This window comes from Pan troglodytes, chromosome 5 (assembly GCF_028858775.2).
Source record: "Pan troglodytes isolate AG18354 chromosome 5, NHGRI_mPanTro3-v2.0_pri, whole genome shotgun sequence".
In the NCBI taxonomy this organism is placed as follows: Eukaryota; Metazoa; Chordata; class Mammalia; order Primates; family Hominidae; genus Pan; species Pan troglodytes.
This window is the reverse complement of record NC_072403.2, coordinates 181,505,509-181,526,815: the sequence shown is the minus strand read 5'-3', so window position 1 is coordinate 181,526,815 and position 21,307 is coordinate 181,505,509. Positions and strand designations below refer to the sequence as shown.

Below are 21,307 nucleotides of genomic sequence, written 5' to 3'. Positions count from 1 at the left end.
AGCTGGGAAAACTGGCTAGCCGTATGCAGAAAACAGAAACTGAACCCCTTCCTTACAGCTTACACAAAATTAACTCAAGATGGATTAAGGACTTAAATGTAAAACCTAAAACCATAAAAAACCCTAGAAGAAAACCTAGGCAATACCATCGAGGACATAGGCATGGACAAAGACTTCATGACTAAAACACCAAAAGCAATGGCAACAAAAGCCGAAATTGACAAATGGGATCTAATTAAACTAAAGAGCTTCAGCACAGCAAAAGAAACTATCATCATAGTAAATAGGCAACCTACAGGATAGGAGAAAATTTTTGCAATCTATCCATCTGACAAAGGGCTAATATCCAGAATCTACAAGGAACTTAAGCAAATTTACAAGAGAAAAACAACCCCATACAAAAGTGGGGGAAGGATATGAACAGACACTTCTCAAAAGAAGACATTTATGTGGCCAACAAACATATGAACAAAAGCTCATCATCACTGGTCATTAGACAAATGCAAATCAAAACCACAATGAGATACCATCTCATGCCAGTTAGAATGGCGATCATTAAAAAGTCAGGGAACAACAGATGCTGGAGAAGATGTGGAGAAATAGGAACACTTTTACACAGTTGGTGGGAGTGTAAATTAGTTCAACCATTGTGGAAGACAGTGTGACAATTCCTCAAGGATCTAGAACCAGGAATACCATTTGACCCAGCAATGCCATTACTGGGTATATACCCAAAGGATTATAAATCATTCTACTATAAAGACACATGCACACATATGTTTATTGCAGCACTATTCACAATAGCAAAGACATGGAACTAACCCAAATGCCCATCAATGATAGACTGGATAAAGAAACTGTGGCACATATACACCATGGAATACTATGCAGCCATAAAAAATAATGATTTCTCATCTTTTGCAGGGACATGGATGAAGCTGGAAACCATCATTCTCAGCAAACTAACACAGGAACAGAAAACCAAACACCGCATGTTCTCACTTGTAAGTGGGAGTTGGACAATGAGAACACATGGAAACAGGGAGGAGAACATCACAAACTGGAGCCTCTTTTGGGGTGGGAGGCAAGGGGAGGGAGACCCCTGCTAATGCATGTGGGGCTTAAAACCTAGATGATGGATTGATAGGTGCAGCAAACCACCATGGCACATGTATACCTATGTAACAAACCTGCATGCTCTACACATGTATCCCAGAACTTAAAGTAAAAAACAGACAAACAACAAAAAAAACAAAAAACATAGCAACAGTCACCTTTACTCCAGTTCTCAACAAGTTCCTCATCTCCATCTGAGACTACCTCAGCCTGGATTTTATTATCCATGTCATTATCAGCATTTTACTCAAAGTGATTCTACAAGCCTCTAGGAAGTTCCAAATTTTCCCTCATTTTCCTGTCTTCTAGCCCTCCAAGTCTCTAGGAAGTTCCAAACTTTCCCACATTTTCCTGTCTTCTGAGCCCTCCAAACTGTTCCAACCTCTGCCTGTTACCCAGTTCAAAAGTCACTTCCACATTTTCCGGTATCTTTACAGCAGTGCCCCACTACCTGGTACCAGTTTACTGTATTAGTCGATTTTCACACTGATGATAAAGGCATACCTGAGACAGGGTAATTTATAAAGAAAAAGAGGTTTAATTGACTCACAGTTTCACGTGACTGGGGAGGCCTCATGCTCATGGTGAAAGGTGAAAGGCACATCTTACATGGTGGTAGGCATGAGGAAATGAAAGCCAAGCAAAAAGGGAAACCCCTTGTAAAACCATCAGATCTTGTAGGACTTATTCATTACCACAAGAACAGTATGGAGAAAACTGCCTCCATGATTTAATTACCTCCCACTAGGTCCCACCTACAACATATGGGAATTATGGGAGCTACAAGATGAGATTTGGGTGGGGACACAGCCAAACCCTATCAGCTGTGAACAAAATTTTTGGTAAAGCTGTTTGAGTCAGTTACCAGTATACTGGATTGGACAAAGCATAGTTAACTGTGAAAATGTGTCTGAATTAGGTGAGGAGATTTAAAAGATAAGAGTTATTCTAATAAAGTTTTACAGTATGTTTTTGGTCTCAGTTCCTCATCCTTGAAAATAAAACGATTGTCTTTCTAGTGTAGGGAAGGTTACTTTTACATGGCAATTTTCTCTTTTGCTTTTGAGAAACACTGCAATACTAAAAATGTTTGTGTGTGTGACTGCTGTTTTTCAAGTGTCTTCACTTAAATAGTCAATATGCCAGAATAGCTGAGGAATTTTGAAAAAAAGAAAGTTTAGATTACAGGAGGATAAAAAAGAGGATGTGTAGGAAGTGGAGGAAAATGCCCTGAAGAGAAAAGACTCTGAGCTTACTCGGAGACCGTAGTTTGCAGTGAGGCAATCTTTGGGTTCTGAAAACATTTTGGAACCTTAAGATACCAGTTGAGAAATGTGTTCTATTTAGATTGTATATTTTATATAAAGCCACAATCTTTTACTTTAATTCTAAGAAAAATAAATTGTTTGAATGATCCTCATACTGTTTGAACATGCTGGAGTCCCAGGACGGAGGTACTATCTTGGCAAGTATTTAAACTTTGACAGTCCATATTGTAAGCAAATTTATATAGGTGATTTGGTTTAATATCAAATGCACAAAAACTGAAATAAAATCCAAGTGGGCAAATGAACCTAAAGATAAAGTACATACTCATCAGGAAGGATGGCAAGCCACCTTTAACAGGGAAAAAAATCCCTCATAAACAGGAGGCTTATAATCAGGAGGGGAAAAGACATATCTTAAATCCCAAAGAAAACCAAATAATCAAAATAAAAATGGGAGCTCCATCCAAGAAAGACTCACATAGGAGAAAGGTGACCTGGGAAAGCAGAGGGCTAAAGAGCCCTAAGTGTGGGGGCTGCGTGTTGTAGTTTCAGCAGCTGTTGATGTGTCAAGTGAGTGCTTTGGATCCCACTTCTGACACCCAGTATGTCAAAGTCAAATGAAAATTTAGAGAGAACCCTCTAAATAAAATGTTTTATTTGGAAAATCAGAATTGCAATTTAGGGCACACATACAGACTGGGGCAGTCTTTGATATATCCAATGCACAAAGAGAAGTTTGAGGGTTTTATTAGAAAGATAAATATATTATCTTGAAAAACAAATTATTGGCACTAGTGAGGCTTTGGGAGCTGGCAAGCCCTAACTGGTGAGTTGCAGGTAACACTGGCCTTAGAGCCATGGCAGTTCTCTTCGGCAGCTACCAGGTAAAACTGATCTTAGGTGACAGCCAGTCATTCAGCATTAAGTCATTCAGCAGACAGAATCCCTGGGCAAGCAGTGTGTGCCCTGAGTGCTCCCACCCCCGGTCTCTTGACTATAGTTTATATGGGCAGGACAAGATAACTCTGATTCATGTCATCCATTTCTTCATAGTAGGCACTTGAGAGGGGCGGCCTATGTATGATGCCATGGTTAAAGAAACTCCAGTCAACTTCCTCCCCACCGGGAAAAACTGTTCCAGCTAATCATGGGGTTCACAATTCTAACAAGAAAAGATTCATTTACGTTTCTTTGAATGACTTTCAGCTTACAAGGTTCTTTATAATTACTATTACAGATGAGGACAGCTCTGTGCCAGAGAATGAGCTGGGATCTGCCCTGACAAGTGGAGCCTCGTTTGAAAGTGTCGGTAAAGTTTCTTCCAAGTTGTGATGTTCCTGTTTTCCTTCTTCATCCTTGTGGAAGCTACAGCTTTCCATTTGAACTTCCCTCGTCCTCATTCAGGACATATAATGAGGCCTACTAGGTTTCCGGCACTTGGGGCTGGAGATGTAGGAGGGACAAAACAGCCACAGAAGCCACTTGTGCAGAGCTTGCATCTTTCCTGTTGTTCAGCCCAACATGCTGGATTCATTTCTGACTCCCTCCTTTCTTTCACACCACACATCTGATTCTCTACCAGACCGTCTGGTCCTGTGTCAAAGCATATCCCTAGCCTAGCTGCAAGCTCCTACTACACTGTGGGGCCTGTTCAAAGGCTGCCTGGCCTTCCCTTGCCCTGTAGCAGGTAGGCGGGTGCTCACCAAGCTCTCCCTTCTTTCTTCAGGTAACAGGCTCTGTGTCTGAACCAAAGTTTCCCTTGCAACCTGGTGTGGCTGCATGATGGAGTTTGGGCCGTGACATATGGTAGGTTTGACGTGTGCCACTCTTAGGGCCAACTTCTAAAGCCCCCAAGACACAGCCCCATGCCCTGTGCCCTTCTGCAGCTCAGAGCACATGAGCCCAGTGACCTTGAGGCCCTTGAAGATGGTGGAACCAGGAGACATGAGGGACCTTGGCCTTGAAACACAACTCGAAGGGAAATCACTCATCTGGAAAATGTGTTTGGACCCATACCACACCGTGGCAAATACCTGGTAAAACTGTCATCTGAAATTGCTTGGAAATAGGACACTACCACCTAAACCCACAGCTCGTAGGCCAGGGCACCTCAACTGTAGTCCCCAGACCAGCAGCATCGGTGTTACCTGGAAAATTAAAAATGCAAAGTTTTGGGCCCACTTCAGACCCCAGGTCAGAAATTGTGGGTTGCAGAAATCTGTGTTTTAATAACCCTTCAGATGACTGTGGTGCCCAACAAAGTTGAAATGCCTGCTCCCATGTGTGCTGGGTTTCGTTTGTGCTTTAGCAAAGCGGGATAAGAAAGAAAGGAGGCCAGGATGGAATTCGCTGGTTTCCAACTAGAAGTGACAGAAAATAGAAAGAGTCCAGTAATGTGAGGTCTTGAAGTGTTGGGAGAATTCATTCATCACTTCTAGATTCCAGACAATCAGAAATAAAACTTTAAAAGTCTTTCAATGACAAACCAAGACTTCTCAGTTGGGGGAAAAAAAAAAAGGACTCAGTCTCGTTGCAGACATGAGATGAAGAGTGTGGTCTTTTCACAAATGCCTGTGCAAGGGGGTCAAGGACAGAAGCCATCCGGTGGGCTCCTTGGCACGGGGGCGGCTGAAGCAAACCAACCAGGAGCCCACGCAGCTGTCAAGGGCTTGTGTCAGCAAGTAAAGCCTGGACTGCTTGTGACTGTGAAGTGTAAAAGTGGCCCTGGGTCCTCAGGCCTGTGGACAGGACAAAGCCAAAGCCGCCCAGCGCCGTGTGATGCGGCCACAGAGAACACGAGCCTCGGGAGAGAGGAGCCTGGGGCTGGAGAACAAGGGGGAAGGACGCTCCCCTCTGGCTGCAGGAGCGGGGCTGCTGAGGGCAAGATCCATCATTTCTCGGGGCCAATGATGCTGCTTCCTACTCTCTGCTTTCTGCCTGGGAGTTTTGTCTGGGAAGCCTGTGTCTGCCCCACTCACCGTGTGGTGCAAGCTCCATTTCCAGCAAGGACAACCGTGGCTGCCGAGAGCACCTTACAAGCCAGGCATCCTCCTCTGAGCTCAAGGCAGCCTTGAGAAGTGGGACGAAGACTTCCTTCAGGGGAAGAGGAGCGGCTCAGAGAAAGGAAGAGGCTAGTCCAGAACCACCACGTGGACATCTTCTGTGAAGGCAAGGGCTCACCCTCACCCTGACGCCAGCCACCTGCCCCTCTTAATAGGAGGGCGGGCCCTCCCCGCACAGCAGGCGCTTCACTGCAGGCTCTGCTGCCTTTGGGAAATGTGCCTCCCTTGTAGAGCTTTGTGGTGCAGATTCGGCTATCAAAGGAGTAGAACCCCCCCCCCACCGTCCCCCCCCCCCCCCCCCACACACAGCGCAGCTAAGAAAGCTGTTTGATTTAACCCATGGTTTCCCAAATACTTTAGACCACTAATTAATTTTGTTTTCTGAAACATTCATTAATATGTTCACAGAAAATTGTGGCATTCACTTTGGAAAATATATCTGTTTAAGAACAGATAATGAATACACAGCAAATTTAGAACTGTGTTAAGATTCCATAACTAAAACCACTCTAAACTTTCTGAAATGGCTGAAAACGTTTCCCTAACTTTTCTGAAAGTACTTGCTGGGCTTCTTGGAGACTGAATCATCCCTTTTGAGCCCACTCAGGGGAAAGTTCAAAAGACCTCAGAGAAGATAAAAAGCAGGGCAAGAGAGACGGCCCAGTCTGCTAGCTCTCCACTGGAGAAAATGCATGTGGGAAAGGCTGGGGGTTTCCATCGTCAATATTTAGTCAAAGATAAAGTAAAAATTACAACTGCCTTCTGAATGGCTCCCCCTCCCCTGACTTCATGGGAGTGATGACTCAGCCCTCTGTTTTGTAACTGCAGAGATTTAAAGTGGAGACGGGACCTTTGGCATTTCAGAAAATGTCGACGCCGCTTTCTTCTGCTTTCTCCGGGACCCCTCTGGGGCCTCGCGTCCTCCCCTCCCGCTGAAAGCCTGCTGTGAAAGGAGCAAGGATGTGAAAAAGATGTACGACTCTTTGCTTCCTTATGCTCGGCCCAAGTTTATCAAAAGCTGCGGAGTTTGCTAAAATAATCCAGGGCATTCGCCTGGAAATGGTTTTTTTTTTTTTGGTTGTTGTTTCTCTTCACTTGTTCCAAAGAAGCAAAATAAGACAGGGGCTGCCCCTTGTCCTGTCTCATTCATTTTTGACACCCTTGTTTCTCCACACAGGCTCTGGGGTGAAGGGCACAGGTGGGATTCAGAATAGAAATGATTCGCGGGACGCAAGGGGTTGGGATCAGGAGAAGCGGCAGAAACTCCTGCTCTGCAGACACAGCAGACATTACTGGGAAAGACACCAGAGACCCAGGAGTTCACCCAAGTCCTCTGCACACTGTCTTCCAGCCCTCTCTCCTGGATCTGAGATGATTTCACTTGAAAACACAAGCCTTTGCTTAAAGGTAGATGAACATTCCTTCCACTTTCTAAGATGGGGGGCCCACGGTCCTAGGCGCTGAGTCAGAAACTTTTTAGATGTCCCCAGAGTGCACAGGTTTAAGGACAGAGAGAGATTCTCAGTCTTCCTGGGTCCTCCCTGTCTCTCAGCCCAGTCCCATCACACTCTAAATCCCAGGGACTTGACTCTGCCTTCCAATAGTTCTCAGATCCACCTACTTTGCTCCCTTCTTTCGGAGCGCAGGTAGCCACTTGCTCTCCCAGAGAGTGCTGCAGCGATGATGATCGGTTTCCCCCCTCCCCACCTGCTCAGTCCTGCAAAGCCTGGACTCTGCTCCAAGGCCTTTGGGACCCAACACCTGCTTTCCAGCCCCAGGGCCTCAGGCCTGAGACCACAGGGGCTCTTCCCGGCGGCTTGTACCTCCCGCCATTCACCTGCTGATTTCTTGCTCATCTGTTTATTCCTCTGATCCAACAAGGTCAGGATGGTATGCAACCGCCGCCCCCCCCCCCCCCGCCGCCCCCCCCCCCCCGCCGCCCCCACCACCACAGCACTGCCACGACCCTTGTCTGGGACGGATGATGTGGGGCTGCACTTCCTCTGTCGGCCCCCTGCCCTCGTGAGGAGGCCCAGCATGTAGCAGGCAAGCAGCAGGCAGCAGGCAGGTGCTGAGTGGGTGTGGAAGGTGTGGCCCCTCACACCTCTGTGTCCTATGCTCAGCGCTGTGCTTGGGCATGGCGAGGCCTCAGCAGATACTGTGAGCACAGTGACACCAATGGAACCCAGTAAAGAGATAGTTTCCAATTTTCCTCGCTGCTGGGGCCCACCCAGATCCTGGAGCAGAGCATGGCCTGCAGGAAGCACAGGCTGGTGGACTGTGGCTGTGTCATGGCGAGCTTCCAGTGGCTCTCGCAGAACTCAATTGGCACGGTAAAGGGACAAATGAAGTTTCCAGCTTTTTTCTTTTAATAGCTCAGATATCAATTTTATAGCTTTGATGGACATAATTTATAAAATAAGTCTATCTTACTGTAAATTTGAGATGGTTAACCTTTAATAAAGTTAAGAAAGGGCTTGTCAAAACTCCTGAGCTGAACTTTGCTTGCTCGTTATGTAATAACAACAAAGTGATTTTAACCTAAACTGCAGCTATTTTGGCCATTTAAAGGTGAGGAAAGAGAGGGGATGAGCAGGAAAAGTAGTTTTTCCATCGTCCTGGAAGAACTGCCAGGTGAAGGTGATGGGGAGGCTGGCGTTTTAATTCCTCTAATGGCTCAGATCAGCTGCACCTGGGTGTGTGTCCCTTGCTCATCAGCGCACGCTGGCGGGCCTGCGGAGGCACGAGGTGTCTTTAAGCCGACAGCAGGAAGCAAAGTTTCTGGAAAAACTGAGGGGTGCAGGGAGCACGGACTGGGTCTTCAGGAGCAGCGGGGCTGAGCTGTGGAAATGGGCACATCCACTGTCCCAGATATTATGAAAATGAACCCCTCACTCTGAGCTCTTGCGAGAGAAATCCTCAAGTATGGAGCCCAAAGAAAAGGGGCTGTGTCCATGCTTGGGCTGGGCTCTGCAAGAATGCACAACAAATCACCACCCCAGACAAACACTTCCAGGCACCTCCCGACATACTCCTAAACACTTCCCCAGGCACTCCAGACGCCTCCCCACAGGCTGCCAGGCGCCTCCCCACAGGCTCCCAAGCCCCTCCCCACACGCTCCCAGACGCCTCCCCACACGCTCCCAGACGCCTCCCCACAGGCTCCCAGGCGCCTCCCCACACGCTCCCAGACGCCTCCCCACACGCTCCCAGACGCCTCCCCACACGCTCCCAGACGCCTCCCCACACGCTCCCAGACGCCTCCCCACAGGCTCCCAGACGCCTCCCCACACGCTCCCAGGCGCCTCCCCACAGGCTGCCAGACGCCTCCCCACACGCTCCCAGGCGCCTCCCCACAGGCTGCCAGGCGCCTCCCCACAGGCTCCCAGGCCCCTCCCCACAGGCTCCCAGACGCCTCCCCACAGGCTGCCAGACGCCTCCCCACAGGCTCCCAGACGCCTCCCCACAGGCTGCCAGACGCCTCCCCACACGCTCCCAGGCGCCTCCCCACAGGCTGCCAGACGCCTCCCCACAGGCTCCCAGGCCCCTCCCCACAGGCTCCCAGACGCCTCCCCACACGCTCCCAGGCGCCTCCCCACAGGCTGCCAGACGCCTCCCCACAGGCTCCCAGGCGCCTCCCCACAGGCTCCCAGGCGCCTCCCCCACAGATTCCCAGGCGCCTCCCCACAGGCTGCCAGGCGCCTCCCCACACGCTCCCAGACGCCTCCCCACAGGCTCCCAGGCGCATCCCCACAGGCTGCCAGGCGCCTCGCCACAGGCTCCCAGGCGCCTCGCCGCGCGCTCCCAGGTACCTCCCCAGGGTCCCAGCTACCTCCCCACAGATTCCCAGACGCCTCCCCACAGATTCGCAGGCGCCTCCCTGCACGCTCCCAGACACCTTCCCAGGCGCTCCCAGCCTCCTCCTGCTCACAGATCGGGAGGTCCCTGGACTTCCACTTGTTGAGCTGGACTCAAGCCGGATCGCCTGGAGGATATTCTCAGGGCACAGCGGCTGCCTGCGCCTGAGCAGTGCTGAGGAGATGCCAAGGTCAGGCGTCAGCTTTCAGAGAATGCAGCTGCCTCAGAGATGGAGACACGCAGAGCCACGTGTCGTGGAGAATCTAAGGAAGTTCGCTGGCGCCAGCAGCGGGAAAAGGCCCTGGCTTGATGAGGGGAACTCGCAGCCTTGCAGCGCGGGTGGGAGCCCCGGGCGGAACCGCGGAAGCATCCCCGGCCGTGGGGTTTTCTCCTCCAGCTGGAGACGCGGAGGGAGTGGAGCAGAGATGAGCTGTGAGCTCAGCGGTTCACACAGGACGGGATGGGGGAGGAGAACCCAGGGATGGGAGAGATTGGAGAACAAGGAGCTGCTGGGTCTCAGCCTCGTGTAGACGACAGAGCCTGTGGGGATGGCCACGCGTGAATCTGGTCCTGGCGGGGAGCGTCCGGCGCGATGGGAGGGACCTGCAGCCAGTGATCCTCCCGTGGCATCGCTTCTAGACTTGAGAGGAGAAAGCCAGTAGCTCCTGGTCTCTGGTGGGTCTCACAGATGCTGGAGCAGGTGTAGGAGGAAGCGCCTCCAGCAGGAGTGACACCCCCATGCCGCCCAGGAAGGTGTCGCGCCTGTTAGGAGGGAAAGGACTCAGGATGTGCGTTGCATGGGGTTGTGAGTGAGTCAGTGGCAGCCCCCCCGCCTCCTCCTTCTGCTTTGACCTGATGCAGGATGGACTCAGCACCCCGCCGAAGGCACTCCGATTCCCCTCTGCATATGGTTTTCATCAGGTGGACCTTCAATAGCTATTTTTGATTGATGGGTATTCAGTGGGATTCAACATCCGTAAACGTTCTGACCCAAGTACTGTTGATCAATGGCATCACCGCACGGCCTTTTTGACCCAAGTCTGCACCATTCTGTCTTTCCTGGAGTCACCCTTCGAGTGCTCTGTGTGACCCTGGCCTCCTGCGGAGTCTGCCCTTGGCTCACGGCTGGACAGACATTGGCTCTTTGCGTCTCTCATGTTGGTCACCCCTCCAGCTGCTCTGCAGCAACAATGCCCCTTTCCATTCTAGAAGGTCGTTATCGTGCTTGCACTCCGGACTGAGTTCACATTCCCTTCTGCCTGCCAGAGAAGCTCTGAGCTCCTGGAGAAATGTTCCTTTTCTTCTGATGAAAAATGACCGGGTGAACCCCTCGTGCCTCGGCGTAATGTGGTCATCAGAGGTCGTGAGAAGAGCACAGAAATGCGTGTTTCTCATAATCGCCTGGAGGCTAATCACTACGTCAAAACCTCCCGTGAGCCGGTTTCTCCACAGAATGGAGGTGGCCGGGCGTGGTAGCTCACGCCTGTAATTCCAGCACTTTGGGACGCCGAGGCGGGTGGATCACGAGGTCAGGAGATCGAGACCATACTGGCTAACATGGTGAAACCCCGTTTCTACTAAACATACAAAAAATTAGACGGGCGTGGTGGCGGGCGCCTGTAGTCCCAGCTACTCTGGAGGCTGAGGCAGGAGAATGGCGTGAGCCCGGGAGATGGAGCTTGCAGTGAGCTGAGATCGCGCCACTGCACTCCAGCCTGGGCGACAGAGCGAGACTCCAGCTCAAAAAAAAAAAAAAAAAAAAAAAAAAAAAAAAAAGAATGGTGGAAATGCCCCTTCCTCTAACTGCAGGTGTGCACATCCCCCTGGGGACAGACCCAAGGCGCCTTGAGATGCTGAAAGGCGTTCTCTGTGTTCTGAGTGGAAGTACAGCCTGGAAAGTCCATGGAGACTCTGCTCTGAGTGAGCCGAGCTGGACAGAGGGGCTTTTGAATCAAAGTTTTCTCCTCCTTGCATTTTGCCAGAAAATCTCAATTGCTAGTGAGGAATTCTTTTCCTTTCTTGCCCTAACGAAGTGAGTGATGAGACTGGCTCTTTTGCATATTTGCAGGGAGTAAGCATTGTCTGGATTTTCACTGAGTTTACCTCAGCAACTTTTTAAAAACTTTACTCCAAAGGGAGCCAATGTGCCCTTCCTTTGATGTAGAAAACTATTATTTTAAAATTCTGCCATTCTGCATTACTCTGATTTTTCTGAATAATTAGACTCAAAACACTCTGGTTTATTCCCATCTCAAAGGTCTTAGGGCAGTGGATGCCGCCTTTGCTTCTGTTTGCTGCAGCCTGTTTGAGGGCAGGCTCTTTCGCCCTCGTTGGCCAGTCCCCACATTCTGGTGACGCTTTTCTCCTGCCTCTTGGCCCCCAGTCACATTTTCCATGGTGACTCTTTCAACCTCAGCCTTCACGTTTCAAGTCATGAATCCACTTGCTGTTTTCCTGTTTCAGTAGACCCCCCTCTGAGTTTACAGAGCACTTTGAGACCATTTGGTACCAGGGCACAGCCTCCTCATCTCCAAACGCATGGGTTCCATCACACGCGGGCCTGATCGCACATGGCAGCTCTCGTCTCCCAGTTATTGCATGCACATGTGTGTTTGGCCAGGTTGGCTTTAGGTTCATTAAAGGCAGTGCCTTTTCTTCATGTTTTATTTCTCTCCATCTGCAATGTGTTGTAGAGTGGAGGCACCGTCCGTTCACGCACTCAGGCCTTCAGAACGTAGCTCCCGAGTGCTTGCTGTGGGCCCCATTCCACCTGCTGGCGGAGTGGTGAACAAAGCTCAAGGAGCTGCCTCCTCCAAGCGAAGGGAGGACACCAGGCACAACAGCGTAGAGTGTGGAGTCAGGAGCGTTTGGAGAAAAGCAAACAGGAAAGGGGTATGGAGCACCCACCGGGGGCATCTATGTAGAATTATTGGGCATGGAGTCAAGGACAGGATGACATTTTAGGGGACATATAAGGATATGAGGGGCGGGCAGTTTGGATGACGAGGGGAAGGGCATCCATGCAGAGGAATGGGTAGGAGGCCCTGTGGGAGGCACATGCTCAGCATGGCCAGGCATTGGCAGGAGGACCCTGGGGCCGAGTCAGGGAATGGGGCGGCAGGAGATGAGCTCAGACGTGAACTGTCAGGTAGGGCGTGGCACAGGCTTGTAACGAGGCCATGGTGGGCTGCTGGAAGGACTTTGACACTGGAAGCCACTGAAGGGTTTTGAGCAGAAAAATGATTAGATTTCATTTTTCCAAAACATGACCCTGGTGCAAAGAGTTTAGACAACGAAGTTGGGGGGCATATTGCCAACATTACACTCACGTCTACCCCAAATGCAGGTTCCAGGCTTCCGAAACAACCCTCAGCTTCAATGATTCACTGGATGGACTTGTGGAATTCCCTGAGAGCTGCTGTGCACATGCTGACAGTTTATCACAGGGCAAGGGTACAGATAAAATAAGCTGCGGCCAGAGCACACAGGGCAGCATCCAGGAGAAGCTCTGAGGCAGCACTTCCATCACACTCGGCCCAGGATGAGCTGCTTCCTTGGCCTCCGTGTGTGACAACCCGCAGGGCTTCTGCTGCTGCCTGACCTGGAGACCCCACTCAGTCACACCATCACCATCCAGCAAGCCCAAGGCACCCAGAAGGATAAAGATCGCTCCCAGGACTTGAGGACAAAAGCAGACATTTTGGGGGCACGGGTTGATTTTTACTACACACCTGGCTTCTGTGTGAATGAGAAACCATTGAGTCTCAGGAAAACCATTGAGTCTCAGGAAATGCTGTCATCTTCTATCTAAATTTATTTTCTTATCCAGGGAAGGAACTGCAAACACAACTAATATTTCAGCCTCTCTTGGAGGAGGATGAATTCCTCTGAATTGATGATGTGTCTGAGCTGCCTGTTCTAGTTAGAGAAACACTAAGCGAAACATTCACGGGTCAAGCATGTCCTGGAGAATTGATTTTAGCTCAGACCTTGGCAATATCATCTTTAGAAAAGAAAAGCTTTCTCTAATGCCTGGTCACTTCTTTTCCTAGGGAGATATAAGTGACAGCCACCTGGTGGTCAGGAGGACAAACTGCCGCCATGTCTCCACACCCTGTGTGTCCTGAACACTGCTGGGAAGCCCTCAGCAGACGCTCCGCAGGCCACCAGGGCAATCGGGGCACTAAAGGCCAAGCAGGCTTCACACACTGCCAAAGTCCAGGTGACCAGAGAGTACAACCGGACACAAAGGTGAGACAAGCCGTTTCTCATTGTTACTGAGAAGCAACTGTGAGTGAACAAAGCTTACAGAGACATCCGAGATCAGATGGGTACCCATGGCAGGAGGGGAGGCGTTTATGGGAGTCCCCGGTGGGCACATATAAAAAAAAGCTAAGTAGAAAAATCACTGAGAACTCATAACTGGTCAATGAGTTCAGGTAGACAATGAGGGAGGGTTTGGAGGATGGCGAAAGATCAAAGCGGCCCTGATGGAGTGGGAGGTTCAGAGGGAGGAGACGCTGCCATGTTCAGCCTCCAGGAGCCACCACAGGTGGTGCATAGGTGCTGTGTTGACTTCTGCTGAGGAAATTCACAAAATATACTTCCCCCCGAGAAGGAGGGATGTGGAGCAGGCGTTAAAAAGCAGCCTGCACTCACCTTCGGAGGCCCTCGGTGGGATGTCGTCTTCCCAGCCCCTTCTTTTCTCTCTCTCGGGTGCCTTTTCCTGCCTGGTTTCCTTGGTTATTGTGTTTGGAATGCAACTTTCACTAGTTGTTGAATGGTGAAGTGGCAAATGGTAGGTGGATTCTGGCTTGCCGCACCCATCCCACAGGTGGAGGTCTTGTGAGAACGACTCCAGCAGCCTCCAGACAAATGACTGTTGACTAAAGTAAAATGTTACGCACATGAAATGCAAGAGATGACTAGACACGCACTGGGTGGAATTCCACAGCAGGTGGGAGACTTGGGAAAGATCCTTGTTTTCCTAAGAAAACACAATCTCAGCTGGGTGCGGTGGCTCATGCCTGTAGTCCTGGCACTTTGGGAGGTCGAGGTGGGCAGATCACCTGAGGCCAGGAGTTTGAGACCAGCCTGGCTAACATGGTGAAACCCCGTCTCTACTAAAAAATATGAAAATTAGCTGGGCCTGGTGGCGCCTGTGGTCCTACTTACTCGGGAGTCTGAGGCAGGAGAATCGCTTGAGCCTGGGAGGCAGAGGTTGCAGTGAGCCAGGGTTGTGCCTGTGCACTCCAGCCTGGGCAGCAGCGTGAGATCCTGTCTCAAAAAAAAAAAAAAAAGAAGAAGAAGAGAAAGAAAGAAAAAGAAAACACGGTCTTCAAATCCCATAACCTGAGCACAAAAGACTCTTGGCTCACTGATTCATCTCCCACCTCCTCCTGCCCTCACAGGGACAGACACTGACCGGGTGTGAGAGTAAGGCCCTGTGAAGACGAACCTTGGGGAGCTCACTGGAATCCCTACTTGGAATTTTAAAGCAAAACCATGTTGCTGGAAGTGAAATCCTCTTCAGATTTACAAATTATGAGGCTCCATTGGAGGAAACAATCCCTATGGGCCAATGACCTTGTTTCATCCCAAATTATCCTCTGGTTTTACAACTGGTTAGTTTCTTGTATTTCCAGGATTTATAAATTGCAAGTTTGCTTGTGAAGTGGTAGAATCCATTTTTGAATTTGTTTCTTAACTATTGATAGGGCTAGTAAAATTCAAATGATTGCATAAACCTTAGAAACTAAGGTCAGTTCAGTGAACATTCTTGGTGCTATTTCAACAATCCTTGAAAGTTTAACACGTCTGTGATATTACTGTGTGATTTCGTGTTATCACTGTCTTATGTGCATTCTAAGCATGAAACTGTGTCCAGTAGCTGTTTTTGAGGACCCTACTAATTATACAGCTGATGGTAGCATCAGCCATTTGTTCAATGTTAAATTATTTTGTATTTTCTAAACAACTGACATTTTCTCCTACCAAACTACTGATAGGAAATTGTATGTGCCATGTTTTCTTCCAACAGTCTTGAATATGCCACTGCATTCCTGCCTGGGTAAAAGAGTGAGACCCTCTCTCAAAAATAAAATAAAATGAAAAGGCCTAGGATGAAATAGAATGTTTCAAAACCCACAGCTACTCCCCATCCTTTTTCTATCCCAAGAGCTGTGCCTCAGGGATGTAATAAAATAAACATCCAAACTTTCTAAAGGCTGATTTTACAAATTTTAATTAAATAAATACTACTCAGAACCTTTTCATGGGGTATAACTCAAGTTGTTTTTCAGTGTTTGAAGAAGATCAGGTTCACATTTTAGTCAGCTAATTATTAATTATCAGCAAAGGCATAAAATACACCTGGTGGTTATTTACTTATTCTCTTAACTTTACTTACATCTTTCACTTCACAAAGCCTTTCTGTATAAATTGGGCTAGTTTGTCCTCTTGGATTTTATCTTATACACTATATTCGGAAAGTAAAAGTTAGGGACTTGGGGCATCAGTACTGGGTTTGTCCCCACCACCATGGAAATTCCTGTGTGAAGCATCTTGGCTCATTTTGTTCATGATGGGATACTCTGAGGACTCAAGACTTTCTCAAGAAACGCTTCCACCCCACGCCATGTTCCCATGGTGTCTGGTGAGGCAGCTAAGCTGTAGTCAGGCCTCCCCACTTCTGTCTGCCTCTGAACCTCACGCTTGTGCAGGGCAGGCCCTGTGGCTTGGGTCTTTGCATGCTCTTAGCATTTATCGTAGCACAGAGAGGCAGCTATAAGTCTCAAGTTTAGGGGGAAAACTCAGATTAATATAGTCTTGGTTAAAACATTTAATTTTTACTTCCTTACCATAGCCACCAAATTATTCACTCACACATTCGTTCTTTCATTCAAAATATTTGTTCAGCAGAATGTGCATTGCTCTCCCTACCGAGACACAGAAATTGGGAAAACAAACACGATTCCTGCACCAACAGAGCCTTCATCCTAGAGGTAGAAGAGAGACGAAAGTCTCTGTTGCAAACAAAGATCACTGGAAATTGGACTAAAGGACATATGAGAGTGAATCGGTATGGTTCATGCCTTCAGCAAATACCCACGTATTCCTTCCATGTGGCAGGCACTAGCAGATGTTGGGCACCCAACAGTGAAGGTGCCAGAGGCCCTGCTGCCCTGGGGCCCTGACCAGTGAGGAACACAGCAGAAGGCCATTTAGACACAGTGGCCAGGGAAGGTCTTTGTGGTGAGATACCACTTGAGCTGAGACCCAGAGAGCAGAGTTGGGCACGTGAGAGAAGCTGAGCAGAACATTTCAGAAAAAAGGAAAAGTGGGAATCCAGGGTTTGTGGTGGAGCAGACCTCAGGTTGGGGGGTGGTGAGGGAAGAGGGAGTGTGGTGAGGGAAGAGGGAGTGTGGTGTGAGATGAGCTTGGAGAATGACTCATGGACCAGGCGACCTAGGGCCTTGTCAGCTGACACAAACAATCTGAATTTTACCGTAAATTTTTAAAACAGAAGCTGTTAAATAGTTTTAAATGGGGGAGTGAAATGATCAGATATTTGTTTCATTTTGCTTTTTTAATTAAATAGTAAAATATACTAATATTTAGTGCACATTCTGTGGCTTGATAAAGTTTTGCAAATATGGTTACCATAGATCCAGCGGTTCAAGGTACAAAACATTACCAATTCCCCAGAAGCCTGCTTCCTGGCCTGTCTTAGTAATAATCTACTTATTCCCTATGAGAGAAACCATTATTCTGATTCTTACGGTAATAAATTTGTTTTGCCCACTTTTACTTATTATAAATGTAACAATACCATAGTATCTTGTGACTTATTTTATTCACCATTATGTCTGTGAGAGTCTTCTATGTTGTTACATGAAGCAGGTCTTTCTTCTTTTTTATTGTGCAATACATTCTATTTACACATGGAACTGATTTGTCTAAGTATGTTGGATATTTGAGTGGTTTCCAGTCATAGGCTGTCATGAATAGTTTCTATGAACATGCTTGCATGTGTGTTGATGAACATGTATTTATATTATTTGGGGCACATATCTAGAAGTGAAATTTCTAAGTCATGGGTTATGATCTGTATAGTTTTAGTAGATACTGCAAAACATTTTCCTAGGATCAACTTACATTCCCAGGAGTAGAGTATGCAAGTTTCAGCTGTCTCACATCCTTATGAACAACTGATATTGTTAGTTTTCAGGTATTTTAAAAGAAATTTTAGCCACCTGGAATTGGTTTACAGCAGCATCACATTATGGGGCCTAATTGGTTGTTGCTAGTATATAGAAACATACACTTTTGTGCCCTAGAATATCGAAATACATGATTTGTATACTTTGGTGTTGTTAATTCATCTCTATTACCTGCACATATATTGATGATTTTGTTGCTTCTATTTTGTTTTAGTTTAATTTTATATTGGTTTAATTTTGTCTTGGTTTAATTTCTTAAGATATAAGCTTAGATCCTTGATTTTTTAGCTTTCCACTTTTTTAATGCATTCATTTAAGGTTAGAAATTTTCCTCTAAGTGCAGTTCTAACTGCGCACCACCTGTGTTGAGATGTCCTGTTTTCCTTAGCTATTCTAATTTTGATTTGGTTATAAGAATCTACTATTATTACTTTATTATAAAATATCTGATAATTTTTTAGTTTTCTTTCTGTTTTCAATTTTGAGTTTAATTCCACTGCGTTCGGAGAACATTCTGTACTCCATGTGCATGTGAAAGGAATGTGTGCTCTGAAGTGTTTAGGGATAGGTCTCTACACATGCCAATTAGGTCAAGTTTGTTATGCAAATTGTTCAAATGGTTACTGACAGAGGTATCTTAAAATCTACTGCGGTTTAAGGATTGTTTTTTACTTTATTTCTGATAATTCTTGCTTCAAGTACTTTGAGTTATTGGGTGCATAAAAATTTAGGATTGATATATCTTTGTACTGAATTGAACCTTTTTAATATTTATGAAATATCTTTATCTCTAATGATATGTTTGCCTTAAAGTTTATTTTATCAAATGTTAATATAGGTGCGTAAGCTTTTTTTTAGCTAGTATCTGCATGGAATATCTTTTATCCATCTCTTCATTTTCAAATATTCTTTGTTCTGATTGTAAGCTGCATCTTTTGTAAACAGCATATATTAAGTTTTTCTTTCTTATAAATCTGAAAATTTTCATCTTGTAATCAGATGACTAGTTCTAATTGCATATAAAACAATTTGTTTTAATTATTCCTCCTTTCTCTCTTTCTTTCAAATTAATCAAGTATCTTTAATTATTCAACTTACCCTGTATTAACTGGATGATTATATATATTTTTTGTTATTCTTTAGGTAGTTACTCTAGACATTGCAATATATTTCAAACTCTGAATAATAATATTATTTTTGTTTTGAATATTAATTTAGAATTACCAACATGTTTAACTCTTCTAGGGCTTTTTATTTCTCTTTAATTTTTTTCCTCCTTTTCAGATGATTTTCTTTCATGCTAGGAAATCCCTTTGTGTATTTCTCTTAATGTAGATCTGTTGGTGATAAATTCTATCAGCTTTTATTTTTCCTAAAGCATTTTTTAAGGACATTTTTATGGGATGTGGAATTCTAGATTGGCAGTTGTTTTCATTTAGCTCTTTCAACATTCTTTCCATTTTCTTCTGTCTGCCATGGTTTCCCTCAGAAACATCAGCTGTCAGTCTTATAGTTGTTTTGAAGAGAATATATCTTTTTTTCTGGCTGCCTGCTTTTAAGATTTTCTCTTCATCTTTGGGTTTCAGTGGCTTTCCTATGATGTAACTTGGTGAGGCTTTCTTCCTACCTGCCCTGCTTGAGATCGTTTGAGCCTTAATCTGTGGTTTCATGCCTTTCATTGTTATTGTTTTAGGGAAATCTCAGTCAGTGTCTCTTGTCTAATTCTGCTTCTAATGCATTCATATTCATATTTTCTCTCTCTCTTCCCACTCCCCTATTTCACCCTCCCTCCCTTCCTCCTCTGTTTCTGGAATCAATTTATACAAATGTTTAATTTTTCATACTGCTGCAAATGTCCTTTTGCCTTTTAAAAATGTTATATTTTTTTCTTGATGCTAGATAGAATATTTTCCAATGATTGATCTTCCAGTACTCCACTTTTTTAACTATGTCTGACTGCTATTAAACCCACCTACTGACGTTAAATTTTAGCTACTCAATTTTTAATTAGAATAATTATCGATTGCAGTTCTTTAATCAAATTCTCTATATTTTCTTGGATATACTAATTAAACTTTTATTAAAGTCCCCAGCTAAGGTCACTTGTAGGTCTATTTGTATTATCTGGCTTTTCTTCTTGGTTTTCAGTTGTTTCAGTCCTGCTTTTTGGCATGGCTGGTAGTTTTTAATTGAATGCTTGACATTAGTGTGACTAGTATAGACATCCTGGCATTTTTCATCTTTATCTATGAAAGATTTAATTTTCTTCTTGCAAATAGATAGAATATTGGCAAATCATTTTGATCCAGTTTTATCCAGTTTTAGGTTTTGCAAACACTGGGCTATTTCCAAATTTTCCTTATTTCTGGGGCATAGTTCTTTTGGAAACTCAACTGAAACCCCAAGGTGTTTGGCAAGTCCTCTCCTCTTTGTCAAGCCTTGAACTCTAACTTCTGTTTCCCTAGCACTGCACAACAGCTTCTACTTTATCCTTCCAGTTCCTGTTCCATGCTGGTTTCTAGAAGTCTTTCGTGCACAGCTTAGAACCCAAGAAATGCCCCAGGGAAAAGGTAGACCCAGAATTTTGAGCATAAACCTCTGCATTTCTCTTTTCCCACTCAAGTCCTGACCTCCTTTTTATCCTTAAACTTTAACTTGGATCCTCCCAAACCAGCCAGAGTACCAAAGCGTCTGGCCACTACTTTCTGTTTGGCCTCTTTTCTCCAGGTTTCAATTTATAAATGTCCTGAGGGAAAAAGCAAAAGCAAAAGCAAAAGTGATGCTCACCTGAGTCTACTTCTCTTCTTTTGTGGCTTTTGGTCCCTCAGTTCCTACCTAACTCAGCTGCCCTTGGGTGCCTTCAAAAGCTTGCTTTATATTGTCATTGTTTCTGTGTATGCATCCTCTTTGGCTTTTAGAGTTGTTCATGGCAGAAGGGTTGGAGAATTAAGCTGATGTTTCGATAAAAGCTATTACTTTGTGGCCAAAAGTAGAAGTGTCCTAACTGACATTTGTTAACATGCTCTAATTATGCTGTAGAAAATACAGGGTCTTGCTCTGTTACCCAGGCTGGAATGCATTAGTGCAATCAGGTCTCACTGCAACCTCTACCTCCCAGGCTCAAGTGGCCTTCCCATGTCAGCCACCCTGAGTAGCTGGGACTACAGTTACACACCACCATGTTTGGCTAATTTAAAAAAATTCTTTTGTAGAAACAGGGTCTTACTATGTTGCCCAGGCTGGTCACGAACCCCTGGGCTCAAGCCATCCTCCCACCTTGGCCTCTGAAAGTGTTGGAATTAAAGGCATGAGCCATGGCTTCTTTGGCACAGTGGTCTCCTATAGGACTCTGGAATACTTATTTCCTTTCTTTGCATGGTTGTTGTGAAGCTCTAAATAGATAATCGTGGGGAAGTGCTTTGTAAACCACAATATGCCATATGTTTAATACATAACCTGGGGCTGGAAATCACCTTGGATTATGAAAAGCCAAAGCCCATCTTAAAACGTAGAACTCAAGTGCATAATGTTGTGTGGTCTATTTTTGACTTCATGATTTAACCTTGTCCAGTACCATTTATGTTTAGTTAGCAGCCTGGCCCACATTTGGAGAATTCAAAATTCCTAAAAGGAAGATTCTTATGGTTGTTAGTGGGGTGGAGCTTTGCCGCTTTCTCCCTTGTCTGAAATGTGATTGCAGTGCTTCTCTCCAAGGTCGGCCAGTGCACCTGCTCAGCTGCTCAGCGTGAGAAATGCAAGCCCAGGAAATCACGTGAGCCAG

The 21,307-nt window shown here is 46.2% G+C and overlaps 1 long non-coding RNA gene across 1 annotated transcript; it reads left to right on the top strand.

Annotated features, from left to right (window-relative positions):
• The first annotated feature begins 921 nt into the window (after window positions 1-921).
• On the top strand, window positions 922-4,194 carry LOC134810398 (uncharacterized). The gene is made up of 3 exons (XR_010158294.1): window positions 922-1,004; window positions 3,622-3,693; window positions 4,111-4,194. It is a non-coding gene; the product is annotated as an uncharacterized LOC134810398 (long non-coding RNA).
• Window positions 4,195-21,307: the final 17,113 nt, after the last annotated feature.